We start from the raw sequence: 13557 nt of genomic DNA, 5'->3' as shown, positions 1-13557 counted from the left end.
TCCGTAGAATGGAGTGTTCCCGTGTGTCTCAAATAATGGTGAAGGCAGCACAGCGCGCCCACTCTGCAAGAGAAGTCCCTAAGCTTGGCTTCTTTGTGTGTGCCGAGCCGCACGCCTCAAGTGCGAATGCCAACTTTGTGTCTTTAATACATATCCTTCTCTGGTGGTATCCATAAATTCCAAGAAGTATACTTTCTGTGCACAGTGTGTTAACTTGTTGCCGAAAAGTTAGTACTTCAGGAGCTTGAATATGTATTTCGAAAGAAATACCATTTGATATTGTGCACTCATATTTGTTTATACTCTAGTCCCGTTCTTCGAGCGGTTGACAAGAATTCAAGTATTATGTGTGAAAAAGCTCAGTATGTGTTGAGAATGGACGGGTTAATTTCTTTCATAAAAAATGTAGGTTCAAGTTGATAAACTGAGCATTACTTATTAGAGTATAAATTTTCTTATTGGGAGACTGTTCTGGGCTATCTAGATTGTTGTTGTCTTTTTTGTGTAAGAAGGAATATTCTGTTGAAAGATTTTTCCAGCTGAATAATATTTCATATAACGGGTTTAGTATTTTCTTCGAGCAAGTATGAGAGCGCTACATCACAATAACAGTTTCAATTCATGCATCTTATATTTTATTGTATGTCATTGTTTAGGGTAGCTAAAACTACTTCATCGGCTTTCCTACTAACTACTGGCAGGACTAAAAAGAAATAAATAAATGTTGGCGCACTGAGCTTAAAACATCATAGCTTCGTCCACGCATGTCATGTTGTAACAAAGACTGTAATGCTAGGGTAGGGGGGATCAGGTAAATTTCTATAGTTGGTACCAGTGCTTAAAGTCAGAACCCCCCTGCATTCTTTAAGGAAGGGCTCGGCCCCCACTCGGCAGGTCGACTTCTTTTGCGAAAACGCTGTGTTATGCATTGAAGCACAAAAGCAACTGGAACACAACACCAATACCATTTCGTCGGACACTTTCAAAGTTAACATATCGAAGCTGGTGCAGTCCTGAGAATTCGCTCCAAGTGTATACGCCTTGTGAGCTCACCGGCTGTTAGTCGTAGATTTAAATATGTGACGTAACGCAATTTATTAGCAAGTTAATTAGCGTAATTATGGTAATTTTTAAACGAACCGTTTTTACTTCTCGAATAACTAATGGCCGCCTCATGGAGTCATTTAGATCAAGGATTAGAAGTGTGCTATCTCTCACAGGCAAGTTTTGCAAAATTTTGTATCTTCTAAAAAAAGCACCCTGTATTTATATATTTATACATATTAGCCTGGTAAATGCTTTTTTTCACGCGAGTAGGTTATTATTCAGAAAGTTTGCGGCGTTACGTTCCAAAATCACAATGCTATCATAAGGCACACCATAGTGAGGGACTGTGGATTGATTATCGCCACCGGGTTTATTTTAACGAGCACCCAATGCACCGTACACGGGCGATCTTGCATTTAACCCCCAACTGAATGCGGCAGCTGTGCCATGATTTGATCCGGAGACCTCATCCTTAGCGGCGTAACAACATAGCTGCCGATAGCTGGATAGCCGATGTTATAGTCGATATTAAGTGGAAGAAATGGAGCTGGACAGGCCATGTAATGCGTAGGATGGATAACCGTTCGACCGTTAGAGTTACAGAATGGATACACTGTAAAAAAAAATTGCTTCAGTTTACGGTGAAAGTTGAAGGTAAAAAGTTGCCGGACACTTTCCGTAAATGAAAAACGGAGTTTCCGTAAAACGGACAGTCTGTAAAAAATTTTTCCGTCGAATGAAAAACGGAGAGTTCCGTCAAATAGAAAACGGAGAGTTCCGTCAAATGGAAAACTGTGATTTCCGTCGAATGAAAAATGGTGATTTCCGTAGTTGTGATCACAGAATTGTCTGTATTTTCCAAATACAAAACGGTGAGCTCCGTAGAACGGAAATTCTGTAAATTGAGCCCCGTACTTTTTTAATTAAAAACGGATAGACCGTGGCGAGGAAAGGTATGCACATAAAACACACAAAAAGAACAAAAAGGAAGACAGAAGCACCTTTTTTTTTTGTTCTTCTTGTGTCCATGTTTTCTATGCTTGCGTTCCTGGCACCATGAATCCGTACGAACTTGTTCAGCTTTATCTTGCTTCGTATCAACAGCTGAAAATTTGTTTTGTAAATGATGATGCGGGTGTATATGTCCAGACAATGAGAAAATTGTTTGTTTCATTGAAATAAGTTATACCAAGTTGTACATAACAACATGGCTAACTCGCATCAGATATAGCTTGAAATGGGGCAGAAATCAATGCACATAAGCGGACATACACCACGCTCAACATGCTGTGTGTCTTTTACACCGCGTCATTTTCGTGTCAGTGTTGCCATGTTGCATTTGAGTTCTGTACATGACGTGTACAAAGCATACATACAAATTTGTGCCCAAAAAGCAACAAGCCACCTGAATCTGAACGAAACTGCATGTTTATTGTGCTTTACTGAAAAAAAGAACTTGCAAGATAAGACACTAGAAATGGCCTGACTAGAAGGATTGGTTGAGAATCGGAATGACTAGTTGCTTGCACATGCCTCCTGCTTTGCCTGAAAAGGGAAAAAAACACCAATCAATTAAGACTCTTTATTAGTAAAATCTCGTTACAAGAGACACTGTTACAAGAGACACTCGGTTATGAGAGACATTTGAAAATGGTTTGGTTGGTTTTCCTATGTTCGCCATGTTAACAACATTGCATACAAGAGACATGGTTACAAGAGACACTCGGTTACTAAGGACAACTTTTTTATGTCCCTAGAGCAAATTCTTCACTATTTATAAGAGACACAACCCAGACACGCTTACGTAATGCGGCTAACGTCGTACTAACTGGTATGTGCTGCAATTTTCATTCCCTTGGCTCGATTTTGTTCCATTCCGCAGCCGGCTGTCATTCCTCGCATGGTTGAGACTACCAATTTCACAGAATTTTCTGCGATTATGCTTCTATAATCGCTGTGGCGGTCCCACACCGACTCTGCGACAGAGTACCATTGAGTTGGATTTCCGTCACAGCGTCTGCGGTGCTGTTCGCTTTGTATGCCGGTAGTCATACTCCGGAGCCATTGCCATGTTTCCATGAGACAGCTCTGTTCGCATCAAAGATGTGTTTAAACACACTTTGGTGCTGATGTATAATAAAGTGGTCTAGTCCGACTCCTCAGTATTTTTAGAATTTTTGGTTACAAGAGACCTTGGTCACAAGCGACATGTTTCCCGGGTCTCTTGAGTGTCTCTTGTAACAAGGTTTACTGTACCACCATAATCACCGTTTTTAGTCAGATACATCAACAATAAATGATTTCCAAGTCACAAATATAATTACCAGCGCTCTGGTCAAAACAAATGGGTCATAAAAAATGTCATACTCTGCCTTGTTGGTATATGTTCCTAGCCTTATAACATGAAAAGCTTCAGATGAAACCTCCCCAAGTCATTTGATGGCTCACTTGGAACAGGCAAAGCTCTCACGTGCACATTGGCATTCAGAGATTACATTTTCTGCATGTAGGTAGAGCTACCACGACCACATACTGCGGACCACGGCTTTCAACCTTCACTGCCCTAACAGAAAACCTTGCAGATTCCACTGTTTTCCAAAAACAATGAAGCACTCTTGAAACGAGCTCAAACCACTCATGTTGTACCATTCCGATGCAAAACAACCAAGCCAGAGGTACTGTCCAGATGACAAGCTTATAAATTAGTAACAATGTGAAGAAAGCATGCCTTGCACCACAACATGCGCGCCTTTTAGCCTCTTTCAGGTTTGGTTTGTTTTGTCACGAAAATAGCAATGTGCAATATACTTTTTACTTAAGCAATGATAACTGAAAGTTATGTTCGTTAGTGCGTCAACATACTATCTCCATCTCCTTAAAAAGTTATAATTATGCGCTGTGTTCACCCAAAAATTTGCCGTTTTGTCAGTCTGTGCTTTTCGAAGCAACCTGTAACACTTTCGCGACGTAAAGGAACCTGCAACAAGTACACATGGACCCCATATGTGGCAGCTACATGCAGTACACCGTTTATTCTGTCCATTCCATGACTGGCAACCCCACAACGAAACAAATTATGCAACATGTCCTTCCAGACAGCATTACTTCCGTGACGTGCTTAATTTAAGAATTTTTTAAGAATCCCGCCTCTCCTAAAGAAATCTTAAAGTAAAGCTGAAACTAAAGCAATACCCAAATATGAGCGCTCCTCGTGGATTTTGTAAGTCAACTAGGGCAGAGCAATTTGCCCCAAATGTCTGGGACTTTAATGGCAACAGGATGGCCAAATTCCATGCTGCTAATAGATGCAGATAAAAACACACATATGTGCAACGTTGTGTTTTCAAAGGTTTACTTCTTCATATCGTAGCAGGGATACTCCGTGGTAATTAGTTGGAATTCATGCTATTTGCCTGCAGTCTGTGCCAAAATATTCTTAGAGCCATAGCCACACTTTTTCTTTGGGATAATTCAAAATGCGGATTCAGCAAAATTCAAAAAAATGCTTCCAATTGAACAGATGCTTCTATATTGTATTTTCAAAGACAATTCTTTTTCTTGCGAAACTAACGATGAGGGTAGCTGTGGGGGCTTGTTTGTATGGCATCTTTTCTTTTGTTGTAGCGCAAGGCTGAACAACAGGTACAACAGAAAGGCACATTTGGCATGCACACAGTGTTATCTTCCAAGAACAGATTTATTTCCCGTTCTCGTCACTATATATACCCTCAAAACGTCATACAACATAATATGTGTAAAGGCTCGGTAAACATGAACTAAAGAAAACCTGGAACCACACGCATGCAGTTTTTTTAGCCACAGAGATTGAGACATGTACACGTTTAACACGAACAAAGATGTACAAGCTCTTTCGAGGATAATGAAATTGAAGGCTTACTGATGCATGCGTCAACAAATGTTGATATGTTTCTAGTGTCTATAGTTAAGCACATCATCTTGCACCTGCTTCTGTTCATGATAACTGCTTTTTTGAATCTAGGTTTGCTCTTGCATCTTTGGCAATGAAGAACAAGAAAACTGTCAGCAGCCAGGGTATTTAATTTGTTATTGTGTTCTCATAGCCTGTTATTTATACATCTACCAGTTTGACCAATGTAGGACCCTCCACACCCAAGAGGAATGCGGTATACAACACACACGATATAATCAATGAATTCGCTTTTATGTTCCTTCTCGCATGCAGTATCTCAAATTTTTTCTGGCCTTGACTTCCTCATAAATTTATTAGGCGTCGAAAAAACAACATTGATGTCACTCCTTCCAGCAATCTTTAAGCTGTGGGAGAAACTATGTATGTAGGGGATGGCAGCAATCTTTTTCTTTGTCGGTACTTGTACGATGTACCTGCTCGGAACCTTTTTGCTGTGCCTTTTTAAGCAGTCCTACTGCGACTGACACGAGCACGTGGCTCGAGTAACTAAAGCCGCTTAAACGTGAGACTCGCCATTCGAAGCTATCGTGCATTAGGTGCAGGATAGCCATGTTGCGGGAAGATTAGATTCCTTGACATTAATTTTGTGCTCACCGATAACAAAACCTGCTGGTGTTAAGAAGCTAGGGCAAGTAAGCCCCTTTTACCATTTCATTCCACGCATACAAAACTTGCGAAGAGGGGAATCACGAAAGTGTGTTTCAGTGAAGCGCTGTAGAAGCCAGCCAGCACCTAATGCACAATAGCTTCGGATGGCAAGTCTCACATTTAAGCGGCGCTGGTTACCCGAGCGAAGTGGAAAAAGGTTCCGAGCAAGTGGATGGTACAAACACCGACATAAAGAAAAGAAAGGTTGCTGTCATCCCCTTTATACATAGTTTCTCCCACAGAATAAAGACTACTGGAAGGTGTGACATCAACATTGTTTTTCCAGCTCCTAATAAATTGGGGAGCCAGTGTAAGAAGACAAGGCCAGAAAGAATTGCGGATACTGCATGCGAAAAGGAACATAAAAACAAATTCATTGATTGCATCACGTGTATTGTATACGACATTCCTTTGAGTGTAGATGGTCCTACATTGGTTAAACTGGTAGATGTATAAATGACAGGCTACGAGAACACAATAACAAATTAAATACCTGGCTGCTGACGGTTTTCTTTCCCTCCATTGCCAAAGATGCAAGTGCAAACCTAGATTTAAAAAAAACAGTTATCATGAGTAGAAGCAGGTGAAAGATGATGCGATCTTTGTTCGCGTTAAACGTGTATATGTCTGTCAATCTGTGTGCCTAAAAAACTGCATGCGTGTGGTTCCTGTTTTTTTTAGTTCATGTTTACCGATTTTTTACACGTTTTGTATGATGTTTTGAGGGTATATATAGTGACGAGAACTGGAAACGAATCTGTTGTTGAACGTTAACGCTGGCTGTGCGTCGAATTTGCTTTTCTGTTGTCCCTGTCATTCAGCTTACGCTACAACAAAATAGAAGATACCATTGATTTCATTGTCGTCAGGCTTGGGCACCAAATAAAATTTGTTCACCAAAATTAAGTGGTGACCAGGCATGTCTAGTTGAATTTATCTGAACATGCTCTACTGTCGGTGGTGAAGATGTTGCCAGTTTAAAGGGCTGCAAGAAGGCACTAGTTATGTTTTCTAGGGCAAGAAGGCAACAGTGTATGTAGCCTAAGGCAAGCAGTCACAGGAGTCCTGGATCAGTAGAAGAAAATTTAGGGAATAATAATTGGTCGGAACACTTATGTCACGCACTTCTGAGTCACGAAGCGCTTGTCTGTCTCCCTTTCTTGTGCCCGTGTACTTTTATTGCGGTAAGTTACATGTGCATTTGTGCACTATGATGACGAACTTGTTTTGGAAAAGTTCAAATGTGTACCTGACGTTCGACTCACTTTTGCATGTAAGTAAAAATTATGACCTTGTCGCTGTGAACAGTCATCTGCACCTTCTGTACACTTGTGAGATAGGGGTAACAGTATTTGAAGGTTTGTGCATTAAGGCAGGAGAGCAGCAGTTGCTGGATGGCTCATAATTTAATTTGCGGGAAAATTCAGCAGTGTGCAACAATTGTATCACTAATGACCTTGAAAATCTTGTTAGTTCTTCATTTGTAAATACCTGTTGTCAAACAGCCTGCTGACTAAGGGTCTGAACACATTATGCACAATTATAGCAGGTACTACTACATGAAAGAAAACCTGTAATAGAACCTACCAAATACAATATCAGTGTAGTGGCAGGTCAAATGGCTCCTCAATGCTTGTGTCCTTCCTGGGAAAAGGAAAGAAATGTTAAGCTTACACTGACAGCACTAAACCACGCAAATGTAACTGCCACAGAACATGAGGAGTTGTAACTAGATACAGTCAACTTGCTTAACCATCTCATAGACATTCAACGACAGAATGTACCTTCATGGAGCCTCTAATCTATGAAATTCATGCTGTAATACAAACATGCTAGTAGACAGAATAAAAACTGCATCTATGAAAATTCTCAGGAAAACTATATATCCTAGCTACCGCAGTCCCCTCGTTGTGAAGTACAAGTGACGGTCTAAGCTACAATCAGAAAGTAGAAAATTAGGGATCCTTTTTATTAAACAACTAACCATATCTCTACCTGTACTCAGCAATACAAAGGTGAATCACAAGTACTATATTGATAAAGAACAGTTCCGAACTGCTGCCAAGTGAGTGCAATAAATAAGTGATTTCAAATTTATCTTCATGTAAGACTAGGCGTGTTAATTTTCTTTACATTACACGAAAGACTGGTCAGAAAAATATTGCATTCAGTCAATATTGTGATTAGCAAAACAGTAGTAAGAGGTTAAGGTGGGAGACCCTCAGGTGCTATGTTGCGATGTTTCGAGAAATTATTTTAAGGAGCGTCTTACCTTAACCCTTTCACATGCCAATCAGTTGTGTTGATTGAAAACTTAGCTTCACCGCATTTTTTACATTTTCAGATTCATAAAATGCTTACGGATGCACAATAGATTAAGAGTTTTCAGTTCTTTAGTGAGTTTGTGAAGTTTATAGAATGTGCACTCCATGCAAAACCTCAGTGCAAGTACATGAGATTTGCAAACATCAACTATTTCATGTCTACCAGGCTTGAACAGCACCTATCCAGCCACTCAAAAATTATGACTGGTGCAACACACTGTGAAAAACGATGAAAGAAGTGACATATACCAAGCAAAGAACCCAACCATCTACCTTCATACTTACTTTACTAAAACAATTTGCCTGTGTAATTCAATCTTGCAGCACTATTTTAATCAGAAGAGTTTCAAGATGTATGGGACACATTTTAAATATCCTTACTTTAATCAATGCTATTGCTATTAAGACACTATCTTGGTGTATTGAATTGCGTGCATAGCGTCTGAAAGGATTAATCATATTAGAGTAATCTTTACTAAAACTCAAGGCATAATACTCATATTTGTTTACAGTTTTGTGATGAGACAACACGATAGATGCGGGAGTTAAAAAACATCTTTATAAAATGCTGTAGAAAGCAAATTTCTACAACCTCTCGCAATACCGAGCTATTTCCTATGAGTGTTCTAACATTTCCTTGTAACATGATGCAGTGTTTTCACAGACATAGCTTGAATCGTTGTATCTCAAGTTTTGGAAGCAACTTAAGAATAGCTATAACAAGCAGATCTGAAGCCCTACGCAGACTGCACAGCCACTTACTTTCTTTAACACCAACACGTGTAATAAATAATGTCATCCATATGGCACAGTTTCCGATTATATTCTCAAGCATGAATCTTATAATTGCAAGTTATGCAAGAGTGTACCTATGGGATAACTTGGGGACAGCACGAAAAGACAGGAGAAGGCTAGACAACACGAACGCAGGCAAAGAATTTTGTTTACAAACATCTATATATACTAGGCCTGTGTGTCCTGCGTAGTTGCAGCTGCAGGATAGCGGGATAATGTAAACAACCGCACAGTTGATGAACTGCTGTTCTGCCTTTCGCTACACTTTGCGTCAAGGCTCGATCCGAGTCAACTTTTCGCACAATGTACCCCGATTGCTCGACGTGAAAAATAAAAGGAAAGTTCCAGCTTTCCCAACAGTCTATTTGAGACTATGACTGACCTTGTGAATATGATATAACAGTGGCCACCACACTGCAAGCAAATGTTAGACATGAGTTCAGAAGCTCTCCTCCACATGGTGATGCCTCGATTTCTTAGGGACACCTTTTGGTGTTCCTGTGATGAGCTTCACAGCCAAAGAGTGTGCCGACGCGGAAGGCAGAATAGCCTCCTCCAAACATTGGGTATAGCTCCAGCACACATATCACTAACCAAAGAAAACCCTGCGGTCGAGAAATCGAAGATCACTGTCTAATGGTAGTTTTTCTCCGTACGTGAACTCATCTAGCACTGCTGAGAAGACAGAAAAAAAATCACTCAACCCATTTAGTAGCCTTACTTCACCTAATATAGAGGAGAAAGTTGCTAATGAAGCAAAATAACTTTACTACACTGGTGCCCAGAATAGCTAGTGTTTTACAGTTACCTGACAGTGTTTTTGTATGTGAGAAGTTGCCAAGCAAGGCTACTCAAGGAGTTCAGCCATTTTTTTTTAATGTCTCCTCCACAGTGCCAGGTGTGCTCATGGAAGTAAAACTGCTGGAAAGCAAGCTCCAATATCTAGCGTGAAGGTTTTCTGTGGTGAGCATCGTGCTGGATCTATGATCCACACTCAAAAGTGTCTTGGCCTTTCCTATTATCGCACTTGAACACTGAAGCGTGTTGTTGCTACAGGAACACAAGGGAGCATTCTTGGCACCACCACGAAGTGGAGGGGAGCTTCCAGACCCAAGTACGGTTGCTTTTAACAGTGTGTTCGCACTGCCTTTCGGCATGCGTTGCCAAGAAGCATTTAACGGAGCTGAACATAGGTGAAGTCTCCAGTCGGAGTACTTCAAGGAAGCCAAGGCCTACCACTGCTATACAATATGTACACAAAGGAAGCTGTCAATTCAAGCAAATTGCTGGGGACAGTTGGAACTACATTTTTATTTTCAGGGCCAAACAAACTGGGCAGGTACAAAAATGTCAACCGGACCAGGCCAAGACGTGAAGTTTGCATCAAGAAGTATGTGCTGGTGGTCATAGGAAGTGCAGTTGGTGCTGTTTACAACATCCTACTGCCCTGCAGCAGCAATTATGTAGGACAAACAGGACGAAACACTCACAGACCCTCGATACAAGATGGGGAAGCAACATAGCTATCGATGCTGCTTTGTGCAGTTGTATATCAAGTTTTGAGCAAAGAAGAATCCTCATGGCACATATTCAAAACATACAAAATTCGCAGACTAGCCCCCACATATGCTAGTGTGTAATCACTTAATCTTCTAGACAAATTGAGGTATTCAGATGAACTGCGAGAGCGTTCTGAACTGAACTGGTGCATGTTTAGGAAGGAACTGAATTGTGCCATAGACAGGATAAAGGGAATATGTTGCTGTGCCCGTTGCCTTCACTTTGTTCTGGCAGTAGTGCTGTTCATTCCCTTCAAAATATTCATATATTTCGGTCACCTGACCACGTGACACAGCTGCGTGCTCAGGCTATATTTTACCTTGTTATGACACTTTCCAATGTCTCACGCAAATCCGTCGAGGCATCTTCACCTATTATAGTAAGCTGAACAATGGCTAACAGTGAGCTTAACTGTGGCTACACTTCGTTACCATGGGGCCCATGCATGACAGTGTTAGAGGTCAGTATGCAGGTGTTTTTGCATACTCATAGAGGCAAACTGGACAAAGAATTAACTTATTGGTGCGTGTTTTATCTGTTGCCTCAAATTCCGAATTCCGGTGCTATTAGTGTTTTTTGAACACCACTCATGTGCATCCTAGACAAGTCTGAAACAATACCACTTTTAAGTCAACGTCCTCATGCTGAACCAATTGGTTGCCCCAGGAAAAACAAAACATCATTTATCTTTTGGATGCATCTGCAACAATTATTATACTTGTATAGGCATTGTCATTCCAACAACATTTGCAGTCAATGTCCATTAGGACTGCATATGCATGACTGATATACCATAGAATGGTCCAGCTTACCAGAACAAATAGCACAATGCAAGACTGCTTTTCCACTGGTGTTGCAAGCAGGCCCCCATGGCTGAGAAACTGAATGCAAGGCGGCACACAGACATCCTTCACTGGTGCAACACCTGCAAATGAAATACTGATATCAGTTACTTTCTGACCGGTCATCGAAAGCAAAGCACAAACATTTTTATATACAATTACACAAGTAGCGTACCCAGGATCTCTGCCAGGGGGGGTTGACAGTTTGCCAATACCGTCTAAATAGCACTAATTTCCATTTCTTCACGGGAAATTGTCAAAAAATGCGCTTTTTGTGAGTGTGCAGACGATTACGCGTCTTATATCTTATGGTATCTTCGACTGGTCACCTCGGAGCGCTCTAGAGCGCTCTATCGAGCGGCGTTGTCTTCGGCTGGTTGAATGAGGCTGCGTGCCTTGCGTTCGGCTGGTTCTTTTCGATCGCTCTCCTCCCGCGTCGAGCGCTCTGAGACGCTCCGAGACCTGTCGTCGGAGCAGTCGCCGAGATGAGAGCGTTTACAGAAACGTCATCAAAGTACAGCGTCGCCGTTCTTGGTGACGTTCCATTGTAGCCTAGGCAACCTAGGCCACAGCATGCTGGCGTCTCAACGAATGGTCGTCCCACCGGTGCATCCGCCGGCTTATCTTTGGACAGGCGAAACATCGGACGTTAGCACTAGTCACGTGGTATCGCATCTGCCATTTCCTCCTCCGAGAGCGAGTCATACGTTCGGCTTGCGCGCTTGTCCTCTACCTCCGAGTTCAGGGAACGCCAGATCTGCATCACTCTGCTTCGGGGGATGGATGCGACCAGTCGAAGATACCATTAGTTGCAGTACTCAAATGCGCAAGAAAAGAAATGGAGTTAAACAAAATAGGGGGGGTTAAGTCAGCCTCAGGGGGGGGGGGGGGTTACAACCCCCGAAGCCCCCCCCCCCCCCCGTCGGTGCGCCACTGAATTACACTATGCATATAAGCTCGTCTCTGAGTTACTGTTATTGCTGTGAGATAGCTCACAGTATTTTATAAAGTGCTAATGGCCTCGTTTAACTTATTTGCAAAAAAACTTTATGAAGCACCTTCTATTCGAAAAATTAGCTGACAAAATATTTTGCCCTGCATAACTTACAACACATGCACGCATTTTAGAATTATTGCAGTATTGTTATGCAGAATTATTAAGCGGCAATCCTCCCTCCCAGAATACGTGATATCCTCACGTACTTCGTCAGAACGTTAATCGTCAGCCTGGTAGCTGTCAAAAAAAAAAAACTAATACAGATTGCCAGGTAGAAAATAATCCGTTTCCTTTGCAATGAACCTTAACGGGTATCACGCGGACAACTTTCAATTGCGATCGTGCACGAGTGCTCGGGCTCTACTACTAACGAAAGGGCACCGTGTGACACCCGTGTTACCTAACACTGCAGATGGCACAAGGTTACGGCAATAAGCACGCTCCACCGTCATTTCATTGTAATGAAGGGGCATGCACATCAAACATGCTCTATGAGGTCTTCATACATGACCAATCTTCCAATCCCGGGTGTGAACACTGCGATTAGGCACGCCCAGCCAGGGCACTGCGTCCGAAGCTTATAATAATTGCTAAAAATTTCACTTTGATTCAATGCGTCACCGAATATTGGTAACATAGCGTTGCACCGCGTCGGAAGCGATAGTAATGGGTACAACGCCTTCACTTAATTTTGGAACGCCAAGCACACAACACAACACACTACAAACTGGAATGCTAACGTCAGTAAACCAGCGGCCACATACAGACGACAAAGGAGCTGCTAGAGGCGTCAACGCCGCTAATATTGCCTACGCGTCTCAGCTGTAGTGAGTATGCATTCAACACAACAAATGCAACACCCCTTTATCACAGACTCGCAATGTCGCTTTGTCAATCCTCATGGCCAAGGAATCTCGTTAAAAGCTTGCTCACACAACACAATTGAGCCCATCACCGGCCATCGCGGAGCATTTCGCACGCGCAACGTGCACCAATAACGAAAAAAGGACACGTAAATCACTTACTTGTGTAACAATCCAGCGCCGATTCCTTCCTATTTAGAGTGAAATCACAAATGCGCCAGGAACACCACCTCCACCGTCCGCCATTAGCGACCACTCGTACGGTTGTTTGTGCCGGAGAAATGCAACCCAGCGTGTAGGCGCGATGAAGGTGTGGTAAGCAGCGCCACCGCTCAAACCCTACCTGCTTCATTTTGTGTGTTTACTATACTCGCACGCGCATAATGTTCAAACAGCGTTATCTATGGTGATATATGTAACTGGCAGTTAGAGTAGACAGTGTCTTTTCGTTATATTCTTTGCGTGTTCATTTTTCACTCGTGACATGTTCAGTTGCCCTCCACATGAAATTACGGACGGCTCTCCGTAT

At 42.0% G+C, this 13557-nt stretch overlaps 1 long non-coding RNA gene across 1 annotated transcript; it reads right to left on the bottom strand.

The window, feature by feature from the left end:
- Nucleotides 1-2457: 2457 nt before the first annotated feature.
- Nucleotides 2458-11243, bottom strand: LOC125945454 (uncharacterized). The gene is made up of 3 exons (XR_007466900.1): nt 11139-11243; nt 7235-7291; nt 2458-2592 (listed from the first exon to the last, which is right to left on the bottom strand). It is a non-coding gene; the product is annotated as an uncharacterized LOC125945454 (long non-coding RNA).
- Nucleotides 11244-13557: the final 2314 nt, after the last annotated feature.

Source organism: Dermacentor silvarum, chromosome 5 (assembly GCF_013339745.2).
Source record: "Dermacentor silvarum isolate Dsil-2018 chromosome 5, BIME_Dsil_1.4, whole genome shotgun sequence".
NCBI lineage: Eukaryota > Metazoa > Arthropoda > Arachnida > Ixodida > Ixodidae > Dermacentor > Dermacentor silvarum.
The sequence above is the reverse complement of the archived record's forward strand: the minus strand, read 5'-3'. Positions and strand labels throughout refer to the sequence as shown.